The following is a 24,605-nucleotide window of genomic DNA, read 5'->3' on the forward strand; positions in this document are numbered from 1 at the left end:
GCAATCATCTCCCTACCTTTGCTCATCACTCACCATCCACCCGTCATCTTCACCACAACTACATAACAACTCATACCCTAAAAAAACTTCAACCCTCTACCTTTCTCTGACTCACTAAAACATATAAACTGGAACCCTGTAAAAACTCTCCCTCTCGACGACAGTTACATACTTCAATACTACATTCAATAACCTACTAGATAGCTTTGCTCCCCCCAGAACTAAAAGAATCAAAACCAAATCTACCCCTTGGCTTACTAAATCAACTATTACACTCATGCACCTCCAAGATAAATCTTGGAAGCATTACCATAAATCTAAAACATCTAACAACCTTATTGAGTATAAGCAACTTCGTAATAAAGTGAAAAAACAAATTGCTTTAGACCGAACGTCCAACTACTCCGAGCTTCAAAACAATCATAGATCCAACCCCCAAAAATTTTGGAACAGTATATCTGCTCTCCTCTCTCCTGGCAAAAAATACAAGCCCTGCCGTAACCCTAACTCTCCAGATCATATCTTAGCTACCCATGTCAACACTTTCTTTATTGATTGAATAGCCAAGCTCACCACATCATTCTCCAATAACACTTCTACTCCACCCTAATCCCACACACTCAACTCTAGTCCCACTGACATCAACACTACTCATCCCCCCTTTACCATACAATCTGTCTCCCTACACACCATAAAAAAACTTCTACTAAAACTAAAACCATGCTCTAGTGCCCCAGACAACCTTCCATCTAACTTTCTCAAGCTAGCTGCAGATGGCATAGCCCTTCCCATCACCATACTTATCAACGATTCAATCTAAGAATCCTCTGTACCCCTCCTCTGGAAGAAAGCATTCATCATTCCCCTCCACAAAGGAGGCAACAATACTGAAATCTCCAACTTCTGTCCTATAGCCATCCTGTCCTCTGTCTCAAAAGTCCTTGAAAAATGCATACACTTGTAACTCCTTCCCTACCTCCTGGACAATCAACTTCGTTCTCCAACTCAGCATGGATTTAGACCTGGACATAGTACTACCATTGCCCTTCTCTCTTTCCTTGACATCCTCAACCATGCCCAAGATGCTAGCAACATTGTATCTACCCTTCTCCTAAACTTATCAAAGGCCTTCGATACTGTTTCCCACAAATGTCTATTGTCCAAACTCTCTCTTCTCAGTCTTTCCCCTCCTCTATTAACTGGTTTTCCAGTTACCTTTCTAATAGACAACAAGCCGTCAAGTGGAACAATAGTACCTCTTCCTTCCTTCACACTCCAATAGGAGTTCCACAAGGGTCTACATTGGGTCCCTTACATTTTAACATCTTCATTAGTAATTTTCATCAGTGCATCCCTAATTGCAAAGTTGTCCAATATGCAGACAATTCCACCATAATTTTCTATGCTCAATCCCTCCCCAAACTCCAGCAACTAACACTAGATGCCTTCTCTTGTGCCGAGTCTCGGATGCTGAATAATCACCTTGCTCTCAATGCATCCAAAACCAAAATCATGATCTTTACCCCATCTGAAAACACCTCTGTCAATAAAAATTCCTTCTCCATAGTCAATTAGAATAAGATTCCCACTGAAGTCGTCTCCCATACAAAACTTCTAGGTATTATCATTGACGAACATTTAAAGTTTGACATTCATATACAAACTAGTATTAAGAAAACACACCAAAAGCTAGCAATGCTGTATCGTCACAGCCATTATCTCACTCCTTCATCCAAACATATACTTTCTGTTTCCTATCTCATCCCCTCTCTCTTGTATGGAGACCCTCTTCTCACTAACTTTCAATCCTCATTAAAGTCAAAACCGTCATCCTGCTACAATAAAATCTGGGACCTAACCCTCCTCCCACCACTCTGATGCACTCTACTCCTTTAACTGGCTAAAACTCCCCCACTATCTCTCTTACATTCAACTGCTAACTGCTCACAAACTTATTTTCAAACCCTCTAACTGCCCTTCCCTCTCCTCCATACTCACCTCGCATCATCCTGACAGACTACTCAGGTCCAATAACCAGAACCTCCTCGAAGTGTACAAACCCTTACGTCACCTGGGCAATTTCTCCTGCCTTTCTCCCTCGCTCGCCAATGGAATTCACTTCCCCCCACATTCAAATCACCCAAAACCACTCCACCGTCAAGACCATCTCTCTTCTCACTGGGAATGCTCATGCTCTCACTCCACCTGACTCCCTCTATATCATTTCTGCTCACCCATCCTTTTTTCTCCTTTCTCATAACTCAACCTAGTGACTCCCTTCATTTAATTTCCACGCCCTCTCCCTTTTTCCTTTCTCATAACTCACCCTAGTGACTCCCTTCATTTCATTTCCACTCCCTCTCCCTTTTTCCTTTCTCATAACTCACCCTAGTGACCCCCTTCATTTCATTTCCACTCCCTCTCCCCTTTTCCTTTCTCGTAACTCACTCTAGTGACTTCCTTCATTTCATTTCCACTCCCCCTCCTTTTCCTCCTTTCTCATAACTCACCCTAGTGACTCCCTTCATTTCATTTCCACTCCCGCTCCCTTTTCTCCTTTCTCATAACTCACCCTAGTAACTCCCTTCATTTCATTTCCACTCCCTCTCCCTTTTTCCTTTCTCATAACTCACCCTAGTGACCCCCTTCATTTCATTTCCACTCCCTCTCCCTTTCCTCCTTTCTCATAACTCACCCAAGTGACTCCCTTCATTTCATTTCCACTCCCTCTCCCTTTCCTCCTTTCTCATAACTCACCCTAGTGACTCCCATCATGTCATTTCCACTCCCTCTCCCTTTTTCCATTCTCATAACTCACCCTAGTGACTCCCTTCATTTCATTTCCACTCCCTCTCCCTTTTTCCTTTCTCATAACTCACCCTAGTGACTCCCTTCATTTCATTTCCACTCCCTCTCCCTTTTCCTTTCTCATAACTCACCCTAGTAACTCCCTTCATTTCATTTCCACTCCCTCCCCCTTTTACCTTTCTCATAACTCACCCTAGTGACTCCCTTCATGTAATTTCCACTCCCTCTCCCTTTTTCCTTTCTCATAACTCACCCTAGTGACTCCCTTCATTTCATTTCCACTCCCTCTCCCTTTTACCTTTCTCATAACTCACCCTAGTGACTCCCATCATGTAATTTCCACTCCCTCTCCCTTTTACCTTTCTCATAACTCACCCTAGTGACTCCCTTCATTTTATTTCCACTCCCTCTCCCTTTTTCCTTTCTCATAACTCACCCTAGTGACTCCCTTCATTTCATTTCCACTCCCTCCCCCTTTTACCTTTCTCATAACTCACCCTAGTGACTCTGTTAATTTCATTTCCTCTTCCTCTCCCTTTTTTCCTTTCTCATAACTCAGCCTGTTCACCTTTCACTTTTCTACTCTCTTGCTCCAATTCTTCCTATATCTCACCTCGTGAAACTTTGAGTGCATAAGTGCCTGCACTCCAAATTATACTTATGTACTCCAAAATACTTATGTTTTAATTTCATTCAGTGCTTTGTTACAACACCTTGTTCAAATGTTATTATTCTGTCTTCTATATTACTGTGTTTTTAGTAGTTTTGAAAATTGTATTGTACTTTGTTGATATTAGCTTTGTAATAATTGTATATGGAGCTTTTCTCCCTGGGCATCCATTGAAAACAAGCTCATTCTGGCCCAGTGGACTTTCCCGGTTAACAAACTGCAAATAAAATAAATAAATAAATTAAAAGGCTATCCTGTATTGGTAACCAAATATGCTAATGAATGCAAATGCTATATATGTATGCACGTATATACATATATTTATTGTAATTTATCTTTTAGTGTCAACTTTGTAAATGTCAGGATATGGATGCTTTGATCCCTATCAGTACACACACACACACACACACATATATATATTTATATATGGGATCTTATCCAAAGCTCAGGTTTTCAAAAACTCGAAATTGATATGCTTGAGACCATATGATTGATTTTTCCAAAAACATGAATTTTTTGAATGGAGATTGTAGTACAGTAAGGATTGGGGAATTTACCCTTTTCACCACTGTGGTGCAATCTCAGAATGGTATACATAATATTCAGTGATGTTTGGCTCCTACAAACACATAGAAAACAGGTAGATTTTGGTTGTTTTTTGAAATTCAAGTTTCCAGAAACTCGATCATATCATCTTAACAATATGAATTTCGAGTTTATGAAAACTCTAGCTTTTGATATAGACCAACATACATATATTATTGTTGTTTCACTAATATAGTCAGTTATACTTCAGGATTGTGTAACACAACTGGATAGAAGCTGCTGAATGAATTACCTGAACTTCATTATGGTACTGGATGGCAGGAAATATTGTATACCACATACACAATTGAAAACAAATAGGAACAGAAACCTGGGTGCATTTGTAGATAAATATAAGTTTCAGTAAAAATATATCCATTGTAGTTAACATAATCATTTGAGGTACTATGTATGATTTTGCATAGTATTATAACTACCATCTAAGATATTGATTTATGACTGGAAGTTACAGATCAAATCAATAACTGAAGACAAAACACCTTTCTGCTCTTGTTTAACAAAACATGTCGTCCAGCCACATAGCACATAAAGGCCATCTTACCAAAAGGGTGACTACGATTATGAAATTAAGTTATAACAAAATCACTGTTACCATTTTCAGTTTCTTACAGGTGACTTAGGGATGAGTTAAGTCTTTAAGTCCTTGTCTGACCCAATGCAGTATTGTGGCTTATTTGTTAAGATTTGTGCTGCACAGCTTTGGGGTCTAGTGTTCAGTCATGATTGCCTGTCACTATTTGTGAGGACTTTGCATATATTTTCCATGTCTTTCTGGATTCTCATTTGACACTTTGATTTCCTCCCACTTCCCTAAATACACTGTTTGATGGAGAAAAAGTGTTTTGGTACCGATTTTTAAGAATAAGGGTGATGTGCAGAGCTGTAGTAACTACAGAGGGATTAAACTGATCAGTCACAGCATGAAGTTATGGGAAAGAGTAGTGGAAGCTAGGTTAAGAAGAGAGGTGATGATTAGTGATCAGCAGTATGGTTTCATGCCAGGAAAGAGTACTACAGATGTGTTATTTGCTCTGACAGTTTTGATGCAGAAATACAGAGAAGGTCAGAAGGAGTTGCATTGTGTCTTTGTGGATTTAGAGAAAGCATATGACAGGGTGCCTAGAGAGGAGTTGTGGTATTGTATGAGGAAGTCGGGCATGTTAGAGAAGTATGTAAGAGTGGTACAGGATATGTACGAGGGTAGTGTGACAGCGGTGAGGTCTGTGGTGGGAGTGACGGATGCCTTTAAGGTGGAGGTGGGATTACATCAAGGATCATCTTTGAGCCCTTTCTTATTTGCAATGGTGATGGACGGGATGACCAATGAGATCAGACAGGAGTCCCCGTGGACTATGATGTTTGCAGATGACATTGTGATCTGTAGTGAGAGTAGGGAACAGGTGGAGGAGGCCCTGGAGAGGTGGAGATATGCTCTAGAGAGAAGTGGAATGAAGGTCATCAGGACTAAGACAGAATATATGTGTGTGAATGAGAGGGAGGATAGAGGAACGGTGAGGATGCAGGGAGTAGAGGTGGTGAAGGTGGATGAGATTAAGTACTTGGGATCAACAGTTCAGAGTAATGGTGAGTGTGGAAGAGAGGTGAAGAAGAGAGTACAGACAGGATGGAGTAGGTGGAGAAGAGTGTCAGGAGTGATTTGTGACAGACAAGCACCAGTAAGAGTGAAAGGGAAGGTCTACAAGAGGGTAGGGAGACCAGCTATGTTATATGGGTTGGAGACACTGGCATTGGCAAAAAGGCAGGAGTCAGAGCTTGATGTGGAAGAGTTGAAGATGTTAAGATTTGCACTGGGTGTGATAAGGATGGACAGGATTAGGAATAACTATATTAGAGGGTCAGCCCAGGTTGGAAGGTTTGGAGACAAAGCCAGAGAGGCAAGATTACGTTGGTCTGGACATGTGCTGTGGAGGGATGCAGAGTATATTGGGAAAAAGATGCTAAGGATGAAGCTGCCAGGTAACAGGAAAAGAGGAAGGCCTAAGATAAGGTTTATGGATGTGATGAGAGAGGACATGCAGGTGGTTGGTGTGACAGAGCAAGATGCAGAGGACAGGAAGAAATGGAAACAGTTGATCTGCTGTGGTGACCCCTAATGGGAGCAGCTGAAAGAAGAAGAAGACTGTTTGATTGGTTGTTCTAAAATGTCCTTATATACTGCACTTAGCTTGCCCTTGTAGCTCACGTCATGGCTGAGAATCATCTGAAATAGAATATTCTCTTACCCAATTAACAAATGTATACTTCAAAAATAAAAAAAATGAAACTGAACCACTTTACCTGTCTTACATCTAAAGCTGCAGGTACAGAACTAGGTATTTATTGAGGAAATTAGATTATCATCACAAAAAGAAACAGAATGTGAGCCATTGCCTACTGAAACTGGAATAAACTACCTCTGCAAAGGCCTCAGAGCACTGTCTGACTAAAATAAATAAATAATACACATGTTTGGAAGATAAAAAAAAGATACAAGTGGGGAGTGATAGCATTCAAGCTTGCCATTGTCCTTAGGCCCTACATTTGACATATCAATGTGAAACTTACTCATATGTGGTCCTTCTTTTCAGCAGTGGCAATACTGGGGCAAATAAGTATAGCTGACTTTTTTAGCTCCTGGGCCAGATACAAATACTGGCCCACCACCTCCCCAGGTCTTCATTTGAAGAGCAAAATAACTAACTAACTAACTAACTAACTAACTAACTAACTAACTAACTAACTAACTAACTAACTAACTAACTAACTAACTAAACAGAAATGTCCATAGTCTGGTAGCTGTTGCTCCTAAAATGCAAGGGCCAGCAACCCAACCAGATCATTTTTCTACATCACATTTCTGCCCTTCCTCAGCAGAAGAGCAATTAAAAAAAGTCTGCAATCAGGTACCTGGGGCTCCTGAAATTCAGGAGTCGATCAAGTCCCATTTCTGTGCCTTGCTCCTGACTCTCCTTCTTCAGCTGGAGAAAAAAATATATATATATTTTTAAACTGTATCAAACTGCTTGCAACAAATGTAGCAAGCAGTTGCTAGTGTTTAGATTATACATGGAGTGCTAAAGCACTCAAGCTGGACTGCAAAAGCAATACTGGCATTTTAAAGCCAGTGTGCACTAAAGAGGCAAAAAACTAGTGCTTGGGATCAGCCAGTTGCACCCCCTAGCTAACACTTTGTGACCTAGGGCAGTTGCCCCCTTCACCCAGCCCAAGCTACGCTACTGCTGAGGCACATGCCGTCCTTGTGAAAGTGTGTGACCACCCCCCAAGTGGCACAGCAGTGAAATCAAGATATTCTCGGAGCTTTACATTAGCGCATTACAAATGTAAAATAATGAGTTCACACAAGTGCTTCCACATACATATGGAATGGAGACAACAGCAGCTGATATCTTGAAAAGCACAGGGGATTTGAAATGGAGAAAGCACAGACATCCAAAGCATGGTAAGAACATGTGTGTGTGTGTTTATATGTGTAATGTCCCCTGTTAGCCAAAGCTGTCTGCCTCAGAGTCAAGCAGTAAACAAATGTGAAGGTAGATTCAAACCTTATATCTGCTGTTTAACTGTTTGGAACCTTAATATTCCACACCAGCTCCCAGGCTTCCATTAATCTTCTTTTTGGCTTTTTTTCTGGAGGGTAAATTACTGAGGGAATTTCATAGTTCCCATTGTTGAGAAAATGCGTGTTCGTGCAATACTTGTTGTTCTGTTAACATTTTAACTGCATTAGAATTGTCTAGCACTTTCCTGAGTTGTTAATGGACTGCTTTTGATAGTTAAAAGTATATAGTCTGAATCTTTCCACCTCCATTTGCCTCACTCAGATAGTACTCCTGGTTTATCCTGGAGACAGGATACTTTCTACAGTGGGTTTACGTGGTTATCAAAGAGATAAAAAGAAAAAAAAATGGTATTTAGAATGTGCCCCTTTTTTGTTTTTGTCTCCCTGCCCCCCCCCCCCATTATTTTTGGCTTTGTTCAGAATTCTTGAAGAAAGAAACTGAAAATTATCTTGTTCTGTCCTTGTAAAATATGTGGCTTTCTGAAAAATCGTTGCAGATTACAGTTAGTAAATAACGGCAGTCATATGCTTTTCAGATTTTTGTATCCTTCAGAAAATGTTTGATAATGCAAAGCTTGATATTCTATTAACCTCTGTCTATATAAGAAAAACATTTAAAAGCCGTTCCTGATATTTCTTATTCTTAAACTAAGAGGATGATAGGGCAGAGGGGTGTTGCAGTGTATGGTTCTGACATCAGCAAACTGAGATACATTTCTGGGCCATTATTTATGAATTTGTCCATCCACTTGACCTCGAGCAAATATATGAGGTGTGCAGTCATATAATTAATTGGCTGTAATTGATATGTGTGTGTGTGTGTGTGTGTGTGTGTGTGTGTGTGTGTGTGTGTGTGTGTGTGTGTGGAGAGGAGGGACTGGTGGAGTTTTTCAACTTATCCTAAATTCTCTAATATTTGAAGAGCTGGGTGTGACAAAGTGATTGTTCTGGCAAGCAAATAGAGACTGGGTATATTAAAGAACTTTTAAGTATAAAGTCCATAGTTTAGCTATGGTGTGAGCTTCCTTCTTAGTTTTAAATGTGTAATATTTTACCCACCTGTTCCACATTGTGCTAGATAGTGTAAAATATTCTACATGTTGAATATGGAATATTTACAACAGCTATAGTTTTTTTTATTTATTTTGCTTGCTGGTATTATTGTATGGTATTCCTAGACTTATTACACTGTAGAGCATTGACACTTCACCCAAACTAATATTTCTGAGGATAACAAATGATTTTTTCTGTGATGTAAAAATTAGTAGGATTGATAAAATCATGACAATCATTGTTTCTTTTCATAGGTTCATAGGCCTTAGGGCCTATGCAAACCTAGCCATAACAATTCCCTGGCTATTTCTTCCCACAATATTTACTTCCCTGGTCCCCTGTCTAGCACGGTGACTGACGTGATCCCCAGGGTGAATTTCCTATCTCCCATCCAATTGTCAAGGTTCCTTTTGAAGAGAGCCAAAGTGGAGCTCTGCTTGACATGTAGGGGCAGTCTATTCCAGAGTCTGGGGAGTCTCTGGGTCAGGAACCTATCCCTCCAGCAAGTTTTGTTCATTGTGATGACTAGGTTTAGATCCCTGGAGCATGTGGCTCTGAGGAATTTGGGTTTCTTTAAGTGTAGCATGTCCAACAGCTCTGGATTTGACATGGCCTTGTATGTTAAGCCGAGATCCCCTCTGAGTAGACGATATGCGATAGAGTATAGCTGGAGTTTTTTGAGACGGTCAGCATAGGGCATCTGCTTTAGGCCTGTGATTCTTTTAGTGAGGTATTTCTGCGGCCTTTCCAGTTGTTGCAGATGTCTTGAGAGATACATACCAAATGGGGCGTTGTATTCTATAATGGGTCTAATGAGGGATGAGTACAGTGGGACAATGATCTCCTTTTTTCTGGATGAAACGCCCTTAGTGATGAGGTGTGCCGCATAGAAGGACTTTCTGACTGTTGTGGCGATGTGACCCCACCTAAGTACCATGTTCAATCATAGCCTCACCTCAGGCTTTGTGCCCACTGTATGGCACACCGCGATGGTTATCCCACTCTACATAGGGGGAGCCACAACGGAGCCCAGAAACTACTGCCCTATTAGCCTAACGAGCCTGGTCTGCAAGGTCATGGAACGTATCATCATGGAACTCATAAACAAAGACATTGATAATCTCCAAACTCTGGACCCCACCCAGTTCGGGTTGTAAAAGGCAGATCATGTCTCCTAAACCTGATAGACTTCTTTGAAGCAGTCATCAAAGCCATAGATGAGGGTAATAGATCTCGCCAAGGCTTTCGATACCATCCCCCACTCTGGAATTATAGATAAACTCACTAAAGTAGGTATAAATCCCTATGCCACAAGATGGGTTGCCATCTGGCTCACAAACAGAACCCACACTGTGAAAGTAGCAGACTCCATATCCGACTTTAGACCAGTGACAAGTGGAGAACCACAGGGTTCAGTTCTGGGTCTTCTTCTGTTTGGTATATACTTCTCTGAAGTAGAGGCTAACACAGAAAGTCTTTGGCTAACGAAGTTTGCAGATGACTGCAAACTGGTAGCCATAATCGAAACTCCTAACGATGTGGACATCCTACAAAAGGGCCTCACTGAGACAGATGCCTGGTATCAAAGCCATGGCCTGAAGCTCAATGCCAAAAAGTGCATTGTCATCCCCTTTGGTAAAAACTCTGTACCCATGAACTACCACATAGGTGGTAGTCTACTTAACACCGAAAGTGTGATAAGAGACCTTGGGACACAGGTGGACAGTAGTCTCTCCTTTGATAATCACATGACAACAGAGGTCAGGAAATCCTTCTATGTGGCACACCTCATCACAAAAGGTTTCTCATCCAGAAAAAAAGAGGTCATTGCTCCCTTCTACTCATCACTCATTAGACCCAGTATAGAGTACAGCACCCCTTTTGGTATGTACCACACAAGGCATCTACAACAAACGGAGAGGCCACAGAAATACCTTACAAAGAGGATTACTTGCCTCAAACAGATACCCTATGCAGACTGTCTCAAAAAACTCCAACTTTACTCTGTCACATATCGCCTACTCAGAGGCGATTTCTGCCTAACATACAAAGCTATTTCAAACCCAGAGCTGTTGGACATGCTCCACTTAAAGAAATCCCAATCCCTCTGAACTACACGCTGTAGGGACCTAAACCTTGTCACCACAATAAACAGAACATGCTGGAGGGATAGATTCCTGTCCCAGAGACTTCCCATACTCTGGAACAGACTACCTATCTATGTCAAACAGAGCTCCTCATTAGCACTCTTCAAGAAAAATCTTGATGATTGGATGGAAAATAGGAAATTCACCCAAGGGATCACTTCTGTGGCTCTGCTCGATAGGGGCACAGGAAAATAATTTTCTTGGGTGGCGAAAGCCAAGGTACCTTTTTGGCTAGGCTTATAGAGGCCCTAGGGCCAATAGCCTAGTACCTACCTATGAACTTATGAACCTATGTGGTTATTGAAGGTGAGACCACTGTCTACCTGTGTCCCTAAGTCTCTTATCACACTTTTGGTGTTTAGTGTTTAGTGTACTGCCACCTATGTGGTAATTCACGGGTACATGTTTTTTCCCAAAGGGGATAACTATACATTTCTTGGCATTGAGCTTAAGCCCATGGTTCTGGCACCAATCATATGTTTCTGTAAGGCCCTTTTGTAGAATATTCACATCATTTGAGGATTTGATAATGGCTCCCAGTTTGTAGTCATCTGCGAACTTTGTTAGCCAGAGTCCCTTAGTGTTGGCCTGTACTTCAGAGATGTAGATGCCAAACAAGAGCAGTCCCAAGACTGAACTCTGAGGTTCTCCACTTGTCACTTGTCTGGAGCTGGATTTGGAGTTGGCTACTTTTACAGTGTTCGTTCTGTTAGTAAGCTAGTTGGCAACCCATTGAGTGATGTAGGGATTAATGCCCAGCTTAGTAAATTTATCTATGATTCCAGAGTGGGAGATGGTGTCGAAGGCCTTGGCAAGGTCCAGATAGGCTGTGTGGACTGCCTTACCCTCATCCACAGCTCTGGAGACTGATTCGAAGAAGTTAATCAGGTTCAGCGGACAAGATCACCCTTTCACGAACCCAAACTGGGTGGGGTCCAGTGTTTGAAGGTTGCCAATGTCTTTGTTTATAAGTTCCATGATAATACGTTCCATAGCCTTGCAGATCAGGGTCGTCAGACTGATGGGGTAGTAGTTCCCAGGATCCAAGGTGGATCCCCCCTTGTGGAGTGGGATAACTGTAACTGTGCGTTACTCAATGGGCACGAAGCCTGAGGTGAGGCTATGATTAAACATGACACTTAGGTGAGGTGCCAGTTCATTTTGTAGTTCATGTAGTACACAGCCCGGGATGTCATCTGGTCCCATGGATGCTGTATTTTTAGCTTTGGAGAGTGCAGTGTTTACCTGTTTGGACATTATTACTGGAATTTGGCAATTTTTCTCTCTCTCTCTTTTTTTTTTTTAATATTAAAATGGTCTTTCAGTTTTAACTGTGGATTATATGTGAGTGATTGTGTGTCATGTATTGTATATTTCCTACATGCTCCACCAGTTAGCTACTGTGCCCTCACTGTGACCCGGCAAGGAAAGGAGCTTGGAAGTGTCATGCTTTCCAGTTATCAATGGTATCTGTACAGTAACTAATTAGTTATTATCTTTCTCTTTCTATCTCTTTTTTTCATACTTAACTAACAGTCCTGTATATAACCAAGTTTACATTTCTTGCAGCTTATCTTGAAGAATGAAAACAAAATGAAGCTGCTTCTAATGAGTAGTTTTGGTATATTCATCCATGCAAATCCATTGTGTACCATCTGACTCCTGTAATGACCTAATGAAGATCCAAAAAGCTGTCCACGGAGTTTACCAGGAAAATAAGGAAAAGCAGTATATTGACAGACATTCCTTCTACATCATGTACACACTGCACACACACTTACAGACAGTTTAGTGGTGCCAGTCTGCCTGCTACCTGTGCTATATATACATATACATTCACATTAACTCTGTGGGACCGCAGCATCACCCCCAGTGTGTGGCCATCTCTGGTGAGATCTGACCACAAATCAATCTTGCTAGAAGTACTTATATCAAAAGACCCCCCCCCCCTTAGCAACAACTAGACCAAAAAACGTCTCCAAGGTCAATTACATCCTCTTATGTGACAGCATAAATAGCTTCATAGGCCCTCCCCCACTGATGGAGCAGACACCTATGCTGAATTATACATCAATGCTTTATATGAGCACCTGTACAATTGTATTGACTCTGCCATACCTGATAGAACCAAAGCAAATTCTCCCAGGAAAAACAAACCTGCCTCGTGGGCAACTGCCATTAATAGGCTATACAACAGGAGAAAGAAATTGCTGTCTAAGAGTAGGAAGGAACAGTCTAAAAACTGGAAACACTTTCTCCTAAACATAAACAAACAAGACTCCTAGTGAATTCATCCAAAGTTAACTATGAATCCGAATTAGCTTCACTAACTTAGGATTACCACAAGGTGTTCTTTAGTTAAATGTGTAACTTCAAAGGTAAGGCCCAGATTTGCATTGAACTCGTATTTAATGGTACTACATATACAGAACCTCTGGATAAAGCAAACCTGCTGGCTGACACTTTCAGTGAAAACTTCACTCCCCTGTCCCTGCCACATATACCCCCAAAGCATCCCTAACACCTGTCCCCCATAGTATCTCTGAGGAGTAGGTCTTAAACACCCTCTCCAAAGCCAAAACCCCAGCCTCTATGGTACCAGACAACATCCCAGGCTGTGTTCTACATGTGTTAAAACAGGAATTAGCATCACCACTGGGCACGCTTTTCAATCACAGCCTAAATGTTGGCTTTGTCCCAGTGGAATGGAAAACAGCTATTGTCATCCCTTTGCACAAAAGGGGTGCATCCATGGACCCCAGGAACTATAGACCCATTAACCTGACCAACTTTTAGATCCATTAGCCTGACCAGCCTTATCTGCAAGGCCATGGAATGAATTTTCATGGACCTTATTAACAAAGATATAGGAACTCTCCAAATGCTCGACACCCACCCAGTTTCACTTTGTCAAGGGGAGATCATGACTGTTAAACTTGGTGGACTTCTTTGAGACAGTCGCCAAATCCCTAGATGAGGGCAAATATGTGCATATGGCCAACCTACACTTAGCCAAGGTCTTTGACACAATCCCCACTCAGACATCATTGATAAGCTCACCCAGCTGGGTTATCAACCCATATATTGTCAGCTGGGTTACAAACTGGCTCACTGATAGAACTCATACTGTCAAAATAGGGGACTCCACCCACTCCAGCAGACCCATAATCAGTGGTGTTCCACAGGGATCAGTTCTGGCACCCCTAGTGTTCAGAATCTACTTCTCAGAAGTAGAGGCTAAAACTAAAGGATGGTGGCTGACAAAGTTTGCTGATTATTGCAAACTGGGAGAGATCATTGAAACCCCTAGTGATGTCAACATCCTGTAAGAAGGATTTATGCAGACTAATGACTGGTGCCAAAATAATGGTCTTAAACGTAATGCAAAAAATGCATTATCATCCCCTTCGGCAAGGGGGATGTTCCTGCAAACTACCACATCAACAGCATTATATATATATATATATATATATATATATATATATATATATATATATAGATAGATAGATAGATACATATATATAAATAGATACATATATATATATATATATATATATATATATATATATATATATATATATATATATATAAATATTGCAGGGGGTGTAAGGAGCATAACCTTCCTTGGGAAAATAGGTTTTATTTTATCTATTTTTTAGATAGTCTAAGTTTCAGTCTTTTAGATTGATATTTTTATGTTTGTTATTGTGAGTGTTTGATTATACATATGACACTCATATAGGTGCCACAGATTGGTTGCAACATGCATTTATTGTGTGTCACCATTTTTGAAAATTTTTGTCATTACGGTATGTGGTCAAATTATATTACAGCTGAGCTGAAAAAGTTCAACTGCAATATGCTGTTAAGAGTTATCTTTTTTCTCTGTGGTCATGTGACTGTGAAGTTAGCATATTTACTCTCTGGGAATGTGAGGGTGCATAGCTCCTGACATAAAAATATACTTTTGGTTATTTTATGTGATCACAAATGTAATGTGCTCATTTCATGTGTGATTACTTTATATTGATGGCTTTTTGTTTTAGAAAAAGTGATAGCAGATGACAAGTTTGACAAGTTTATTGTTGAAAGTTCATTGGCGATCCAAAGACTTACACTTATATATATATATATATATATATATATATATATATATATATATATATATACACACACACACACACACACACACACACATATATATATATCCATATCTCTCTCTCTCTATATATATATATATATATATATATATATATTTATCTTGATAATGAATGATGCAGCCTAAATGTTGGCTTTGTCCCAGTGGAATGGAAAACAGCTATCGTCATCCCTTTGCACAAAAGGGGTGCATCCATGGACCCCAGGAACTATAGACCCATTAGCCTGACCAACTTTTAGAACCATTAGCCTGACCAGCCTTATCTGCAAGGCCATGGAATGAATTTTCATGGACCTTATTAACAAAGATATAGGAACTCTCCAAATGCTCGACACCCACCCAGTTTCACTTTGTCAAGGGGAGATCATGACTGTTAAACTTGGTGGACTTCTTTGAGATAGTCACCAAATCCCTAGATGAGGGCAAATATGTGCATATGGCCAACCTACACTTAGCCAAGGCCTTTGACACAATCCCCACTCAGACATCATTGATAAACTCACCCAGCTGGGTTATCAACCCATATATTGTCAGCTGGGTTACAAACTGTCTCACTGATAGAACTCATACTGTCAAAATAGGGGACTCCACCCACTCTAGCAGACCCATAATCAGTGGTGTTCCACAGGGATCAGTTCTGGCACCCCTAGTATTCAGAATCTTCTTCTCAGAAGTAGAGGCTAAAACTAAAGAATGGTGGCTGACAAAGTTTGCTGATTATTGCAAACTGGGAGAGATCATTGAAACCCCTAGTGATGTCAACATCCTGTAAGAAGGATTTATGCAGACTAATGACTGGTGCCAAAGTAATGGTATTAAACGTAATGCAAAAAATGTATTATCATCCCCTTCGGCAAGGGGGATGTTTCTGCAAACTACCACATCAACAGCAATATATATAGATATATATATAGATATATAGATAGATATATATATATATATATATATATATATATATATACATATATATAGATAGATACACACACACACACACACACACACATATATATATATATATATATATATATATATATATATATATATATATATAAATATTGCAGGGAGTGTGAGGAGCATAGCCTTCCTTGGGAAAATAGGTTTTATTTTATCTATTTTTTTAAATAGTCTAAGTTTCAGTCTTTTAGATTGATATTTTTATGTTTGTTATTGTGAGTGTTTGATTATACATATGACACTCATATAGGTGCCACAGATTGGTTGCAACATGCATTTATTGTGTCACCATTTTTGAAAATTTTTGTCATTACGGTATGTGGTCAAATTATATTACAGCTGAGCTGAAAAAGTTCAACTGCAATATGCTGTTAAGAGTTATCTTTTTTCTCTGTGGTCATGTGACTGTGAAGTTAGTATATTTACTCTTTGGGAATGTGAGGGTGCATAGCTCCTGACATAAAAATATAGTTTTGGTTATTTTATGTGATCACAAATGTAATGTGCTTATTTCCTGTGTGATTACTTTATATTGATGGCTTTTTGTTTTAGAAAAAGTGATAGCAGATGACAAGTTTGACAAGTTTATTGTTGAAAGTTCATTGGCGATCCAAAGACTTACATATATATATATATATATATATATATATATATATATATATATATATATATATATATACACACACACACACACACACACACACATATATATATATATATATATATATATATATATATATATATATATATATATTTATTTATTTATCTTGATAATGAATGATGCAGTAACATATACTTATGCTATGGTAATATCTTGTGCCTCCAGCACGTTCTACTGTGAAGGTTAGGCTAAGGCAATATAGATTAGAATTGGTTAGAGATATGCATTTTATTATTCACGGCATTGTAGGCTCATGGAGGATATGATTCATTACCAATATATGTACGATTGGTTATATAATGTATTCTAATTGGGTTATATATGTACAGTGTATGGGTGTGAGTATTACTTACAAGAGATAATGAGCACATCGTCAGAGTCCTCATTTATGTGAAGTGCTTTTGTTAGCAGATTTATTAACTAATAATGATCTCAGTAAAACAAATTAATTTTAAATATTATAAATAACTAAAAAATATATAGGTTATTAAGTTATGTGCCCGAATGACATGGGAACTTCTGAACTTACCATTTGTGATGGAAGGTGTTCTCAGTAGTTTCAATTGGTCTATAAATGAGAACACAGTATCTATTTGATTGGTATCAGATTTTGGACTAGTTCATAATAAGTTAGGGGTGAGTATAAGGGTTTTGTATATAAGTTTATTTAGTTATACATTGCAGTGATGGTGAATTTGATACCCAATCAATTAATATAGTTTATGGTGTCCCGGGTTGATACAGGGTTTAGACCTGAGAGTGCCAGTTAATACATTATCCTGATGTGGCAATTTATCAGGAGACTGTATAAGGTTTTGTTAGTATTATGCATTCCTTGTTTAGTATTCATGTCATAAAAAAAAAAAATATATATATATATATATATATATATATATATATATATATATATACACACACACTACTTCTTATGTCCCAGTGGAGTGGTTTTGTTTGTTCCATGCATACTAATATTCTGTGACTAGCTCTGATTATATAAGTTCCTCATGAAATCATTCATGCATTTACACCTTTCTCTGTGAAAAATGTACTTCCTTACACTACCAGATCTCTAAAATCCCCTTGTCCCTTAGTATTACTCCTTTGCTTATACTTCTGCAGTGCTCTGATTGATAATATGCACTTTGCTGAGCTGTTCAGATATTTGAACCTTGTTTGGCCTTTCAGTTATTTCTACCAGGATGTAAAATTCACACCATTTTTGTTTCCTTTGTATAGCTTCTATTCAGTCAACATACCTGCAAAGATAAATTCTTCTGAAATAAATATGATACTCTAAATGTAGTCTTTTCAGATACCTCTTTAAAAGCAAAATAACTATGTTTTCTATTGATGGTGTCTTTCTGTACATAGGGTATCCTTTGACCTTCTTTTGCTGCCTTTTGATATTAACTGCTCACCATGAAACTATCTGATAACATTATCTCCCTGTCTCTTTGCACTTTTGTTGTTGTCAGTCATTAAACTCTTTTATCTTATCTTCATCTAGTTTTCTTTTATATATTTGCTACCTAGATGCATTGTCCTGCATTGTTTTGTACCAAGTATAGTTTGCCACACATCTGGCACTTCCTAAAACACTGCAGAGTACATTCTCACCTGTCCACTCTACCACTCAATCAGCCATGTTACAGGTATTTGCACCACATGCAGAGGTGCATGCTTGCTTCCAACAGATCATCAACAGTGTCCCTTAAATAAATACAGAACAGTACAGTTCCTTGGACACTCTAAATTGGCCCTAGGTGTGAGTGTGTGCATGTATGTGCCTTCTATGGAAGGTGATCCTCTGTGGCGACCCATAACCGGGAAAAGCTGAAAGCAGATGAAGAAGATAGTTCCCACATCTGAAACCTGCAGTATGTTGCTTCCCTTTCTACACTCTAGAGTCTGCTTAATATCATTTTTTAAATCATGGTGTTGTTGAAGCAGTTTTGAACTCAGTGCATCAGCTGCCTTCAAATGTACCAGTCTAGGTTTCTGAACAGCTCATTTAGGTTCTGGAAAAAGGTTATTAATTTGTTAGGCAAAACAAGAGAGGCCCCTTCTCTGAAAATTAAATATAATGGTCAGATTCTCTCTTGTTATGAAAAATATTCAGCCTGTTAATTTGCCAGTTTGAACTGCCTGCCCAACTCCCTATCATTTGTACAAATACAGACATTACTCATATGGAAGCTTATTTAAAAGAGTAAATCCCTCCCTTATAAATGTATGTGTCCATCCAATAAGTACAGTATGTAAATGATTAAGCAAAATATGTAGGTGATGGATCAGATGGTCTGACACCAGAAGTTATGAATGTCCTGTGACAGCCTCCCTGCACTGCCTCTTAGGTATATCATCAACTACTTCATCAACATCTTCCCTGACATGTGGAGGTCATCCAGAGTCACTCCCTTTAGTTGCTTTCCTGTTATTGTCTCACTGATCTCCTCCCCCCTCATTGTCTGAAATTCTGGAGTGAGCCATATTGTCACACCTGTCCTTCCACCTAAACACACCAACCTCCCAAAGTCAGAAGCACAGATTCAGAACAAAGCAAAATGCATTGACAATCTTCTTGTACCTCACAAATCACATCTTTCATGCTATGAACAAAGACAAAGGTAACAAAGCAGTTCTGAATGACCTTTTAAAGGCCTTGACACTGTGCAACACTCAGCTTCTCCAAAAATGAATTAATTATAGACATATCTCCACTATACTTAACTTGATAAACAGCTATCTGAGTGGATGATCCTTCAAAGTCCAAGTAGGCAGTGTTTTCTTTCATTCAAAGTAGGTTAAAACAGGTATTTCTCAGAGGCTCATACTGGACCTATTGCTTTTACTGTTTTCATAAATGCCTTCACCATTACTTTCTCCAGCGCATCTGTACTTTTCTACACTGATGATTTGGTAACATTGACCTCTGATGCATTATTACTGTTTATTTCTTACAGACCACATCAAAATAATCTATTATTACTTCATATCCATGGGAATTAGCTTTAATATAAAACATAAAAAATATAAATGAATAAGTTAATTAATAACTTAATAAATAAATGAATGAATGCATAATAAAAACTGAAGTCATAATCCTCAGAATTGCCAAACTTTCCCTTTTGTTGCTGAGTAGCTGGTCCATAATCTTACCACTCATTATATTGCTATACTCTGCCCAATATTTTAAATATCTTGACTTTTGGCTTGAGTGGCAGCTTACATTGGTGCCCATATTGACCTCAATAGCTACTAATCCTAAGGCAGTGCTCACAACACATCTGCTAATCCACAAAGCAAGAAGGGGTCTGAATGGAGAGATGAAAGGGGTCCAAATGGAGAGACAAAAAATCAGCAAGCAAAGGAGAGTAGTAGTGCTGAAATTTAATTCATCCTCAAGTCTTGGTGAGTACCTTCACGAGGTAGACCTTGTTTACACAAAATCTCACCAAGGCAGCACTGATATATAGACTGTATTTATATAGCATATATCATGGAAACAAGTAAGTTAAAAACAAAAAAAAAAGATAGATGGGTGTACAAGACCAGGATAAAAACGTTCCCAGTCCTGGTAGGCACATTGGTACCAAAAATGAAAAAGATGACAATGTAGAATCCTAAAAACACTAAAACAGTACTACAATGGGGCCAGGTCCATTGGAAGGATGGCCCCCTGTTGTAGAAGGAAGTAGTAGTCCACAAAAATCACAAAAACTTATAGGCCAAAGAAGAGCCATAAAGACAATAAAGTGGACTATTGAGGATAAGAAAGAAATTATGTATTGTTACTATTATGTAAAAAGCCCAGAATTTCCAGACACAAGATATACAAAATAATTAATAGAGAAATTAGAGGAAAAAAAAATACTTCCGCAAGAAAAATTGTCAGAATCTTCAAATGATAATTTCTGTTAATTACTACAGCAGATTTGTGTAAAACAGTATATAGATCAAGAAAACTTGATCTGTTTGGAAAAAGAAGCATCTGAGGAAGTGCAAAAATATAAACAACAAAACCATGAGATATTTGAAAAGTATAAAAAAGAAATATGGACATGGGAAAGAAAGAGAGATTTGATATGGCGCAAAAGCCAAATTAATCAATGTAAAGAAAGTAGCACCAAAGATATTTGAAGAGAAATCCAGGCAAAGGCATCTGGATATGGAAAATTTCACAATAAAAAAATAATATCACAAAGATGGAACATAGAAAAAAAAGATCAGTAAAGTAGAAGGTAAAAAAATAGAAGTTGAAGTTATGGAGTGCCTGCGAAGTGAAGGATTTGATGTAGAAGGTTTAACACAGGTTACATCACAGCAGAATGGAGTGAGGCCCCAAAGCAGGGAGAAACAGCAGAAAACATCTGAAGAAGAAATTTGGACATGGGAAAGAAAAATAGATTTAATATGGTGTAATATTTATGCAAAGGAGAAGGCAAAACTAACCAATACAAAAAGAGCAGCACCAGAGATATTTGAAAGAGAAATACAGACAAAGGAATCCAGACATGGAAAACTTTACAATACAAAAAATAAGAAGACAAAGAGGAAATGTAGAAAAGGAGATTAGTAATGGAGAAGTTAAAGAAATAGAAACTGAGGTTATGGAGTACCTGCAAAGTGAAGGATTTATGTAGAAAATCTAATTCAGAAAGCAGCACAACAGGATAGAGTAAAGGATATCCAAATTAAGGGGAAACCAGTGGAACAGGAAGCAATTGGTCAAGTGCCATATGAAGATAATTTGCAGCCTTCCACAGGAATCCAGTGTAAATGTTCACTTGAAGCTAGACAGCAAGGGTAGGAAGAAGAAACCGTGGAAACTCTGATGCAGTCAATGTTGAGGAGTCATAGACCAGTGAGTTCCCATATGATAGAGCAATGGATGGCACAAGATGAAATTGATGATGCTATAGAACCTTCTACAGAATGCCCGCAGGAATTGGAAAACAAGGGATGAGCCCTCAGTTTGGAAGAAAATGAGCTAAGAGAACAATTGCTTGATTTTATAGACATGGGCAGCTATATCAAGATCAATGAAAGAAATAGACTGCAGAAGGCTAATAAAACCCAAAAAGTCAGAAGTCTGATAAAGCAAATGAACACAGTAGGTAGGACTGTCCATAGGGAGTCATGCGACATAATAGAAGTAAACAGGATATATTACTGTGCAGATAAATGAATAATTGATAAAGTTTTATCACAAGAACACAGGGTAGTGAGGGAAAGGAAGGGGAGAAATTGAATACCATCATGGAAATATCGAATAGAGAAAATTATAAAGCAATTAAGACAAGAAGTGTCACTGTTAGAAGACTATAGAAGAGGGAATAGATCAACAAAAATTCTAAGAAAAGATGTGATAAAAGCAATGTGCAATATTAGAACAGACCAGGATCTGTCATGCACCATTGCAAATAACAAACTAAAACGTTCAGCACAGGTGGAAAAACTTAGAAGATACGAAGATAAATATAAAGGAAAAGTACAAAATAAGCAATTTATTGATGACCCAAAAAGATTTTATAGAAAACTGGGAAATAAGGTAAAATGAATTGAAAGACCGCCAAAAAAAGAAGAAATAGATACATTTTGGAGAAGTATCTATGAAGATCCATTGGAACATAACAAAGATGCTTAATGGATAAAAGAAGTAAAAGAAAGAATAAGATGTTTAAAGGTACAGGATATGAAATGGGATGAAGTAACAGCAAAAGAGATTGAAACAAAGTTAAGAAAAGCCTCTAATTAGAAAGTCCCTTGCAGTACCTAACTTCTGATTACAAGTATTAACATCTTTGCACGAAGGTTTAGCCATGAGTAAGAATTATTTATATGCACACCCAGAACAGACACCAACCTGGCTAACGAGGAAAAACAATGCTCCTATTTAAGAGTGAACCTGCAAGCTACCCTAAAAATTATACACCAGTAACTTGCCTTCCAACAATGTATAAACTATACATGGGAATTGTTGCAGACAGAGTTTATAGTCATTTAGAAGAAAACTCAATTATAGCAGTAGAACAAAAGGGCAATAAAAGAAAGTCATATGGAACAAAGGGGTCTATATTAGAATATCGAAAGATGTAAACACCGAATGTTTAAATGTCGAACTGTATTCAGCGAAAGCTGAAAATATCGAAGCAACAGAAAAGCAAATTTTTTCCTAGGGAAAGAATTCGGTTGTCCATTTCTGTTGCTTCTGTATTTTCAGCACTGTGGTGGAAAGTTATGGGTTGGGTTCAGGTAAGTGTGCGATTGAGTGTGGATTAGGTTAGTTAGGGTTAGGGTATGGGTTAGGTATGTGTGCGATTATGTGGACATGAGGGTTAGGGTGGGTTAGGTGAGTTAGGGTTAGGGTGCAGGTCAGGTAAGTGTGCGATTGTGTGGACGTGAGGGTTAGGGTGGGGTAGGTGAGTTAGGGTTAGGGTGCGGGTGAGGTGAGTGTGCGATAGTGATGGACCTTAGGGTTAGGGTTTGGGTTAAGGTAAGTGGATAGTTAGTGGTGTGTATATAGTTTAGTGTAGGGTTAGGTGTAAGATTTTAGGTGTATGTGTGTGGATTGCTGTTTGTTTGGTGTGCTTGTGTTGTGTGTATGTGTTCTGGAACAGCAATTCTTTTCCCTAGGAAAAAATTTGCTGTTCTGTATGTTCATTGTTTTCAGCATTCGCTGAATACAGTTCGACATTTAAACATTCGGTGTTTACATCTTTCGATATTCTAATATAGACCCGGAACAAAGGATAATTCGTTATTAAATAAAGTCATAGTAGAGAAGTGTAAAAAGAAGAATCTAAGTATGGCATGGATTGACTACAAAAAAGCATTTGATATTATCCCACATTCATGGATAAAAGAGTGCTTAAAAATGTATAGGATACATCCCACACTGATCAACTACATTACAGTGACCATGAAACAGTGGTAGACCACTTTTGCAATTAAGCCATGATAAAGGACAAATTGTTATCCCAAGGATAAAAATTCAAAGGGGGATATTCCAGGGTGACTCTGTCACTGCTGCTATTCTGCCTTCCCCTAATCCATTAAGCTGTTTATTCAACAGTTTAGGCCATGGCTATAATCTGGCTCCTAGAAAACAACAAAGTATAAAGACTTCTCACCTTCTCTTTGTTGATGATTTAAAACTGTATAGCTCATCAGATGAAGAACAGAAAGCACAACTGCAAGTTGTCAAAACTTTTTCAGATGGTCTTGACAAATGTGCAAAAGCAACCTTTAAATCAGGAAAACTGCAACACCAGCAAAACATCAGTTTGGGACAAGAATGTGATATAAAAGAACTTGAGCAAGAAGGAGTGTATAAATATTTGGCAGTTGATGAAGGATCAACAATAAAATACAAACAAATGTGAATAAAATTTAGTAAGGAGTACTTCAGAAGACTTAAATTAATCCTGAAAACAGCACTGACATCAAGGAACAAAATCCAAGCTATAAACGAATTTGCTCTTCTTGTCCTAACTTACAGTTTTGGAGTGATTGTCTGGCCCAAAAACGTGTTGGATAGATTAGACAGGAAAACAAGAATGATGCTTCATGCTCACCAAATGATTTATAAAAATCAGTGCATACCAAGATTATATATTCCCCATTCTGAAGGAGGCATGGGCCTCCTTGAAATTGATTATATGTACAGATCTGCAACTGTGGTGCTCCACACATATCTGCTGACCTCACTATACCCAAACATATTGAAAGTTTTAAAACATGAGAATAAATCTAAGATGATGTCTTTGCTTAATCTAACAGAAGCTTATCGGCATCAAGCAGGAATGGAAATCAAACCAGAAGTAGATAAAAATCAGGCAGCAGATGAATGTGCCAAAAAAACAAAAGAAAGAATATAAGGTGAAGGATCAGATGAGAAAACAAGAAATGTGGAAAACGCATAAATATATTTGCAAGTATAGAAAACTTCTGGAAGAATCTCATGT

The sequence above is a fragment of the Protopterus annectens genome, chromosome 6.part0, assembly GCF_019279795.1.
Source record: "Protopterus annectens isolate FY-2018-M chromosome 6.part0, PAN1.0, whole genome shotgun sequence".
Lineage (NCBI taxonomy): Eukaryota > Metazoa > Chordata > Ceratodontiformes > Protopteridae > Protopterus > Protopterus annectens.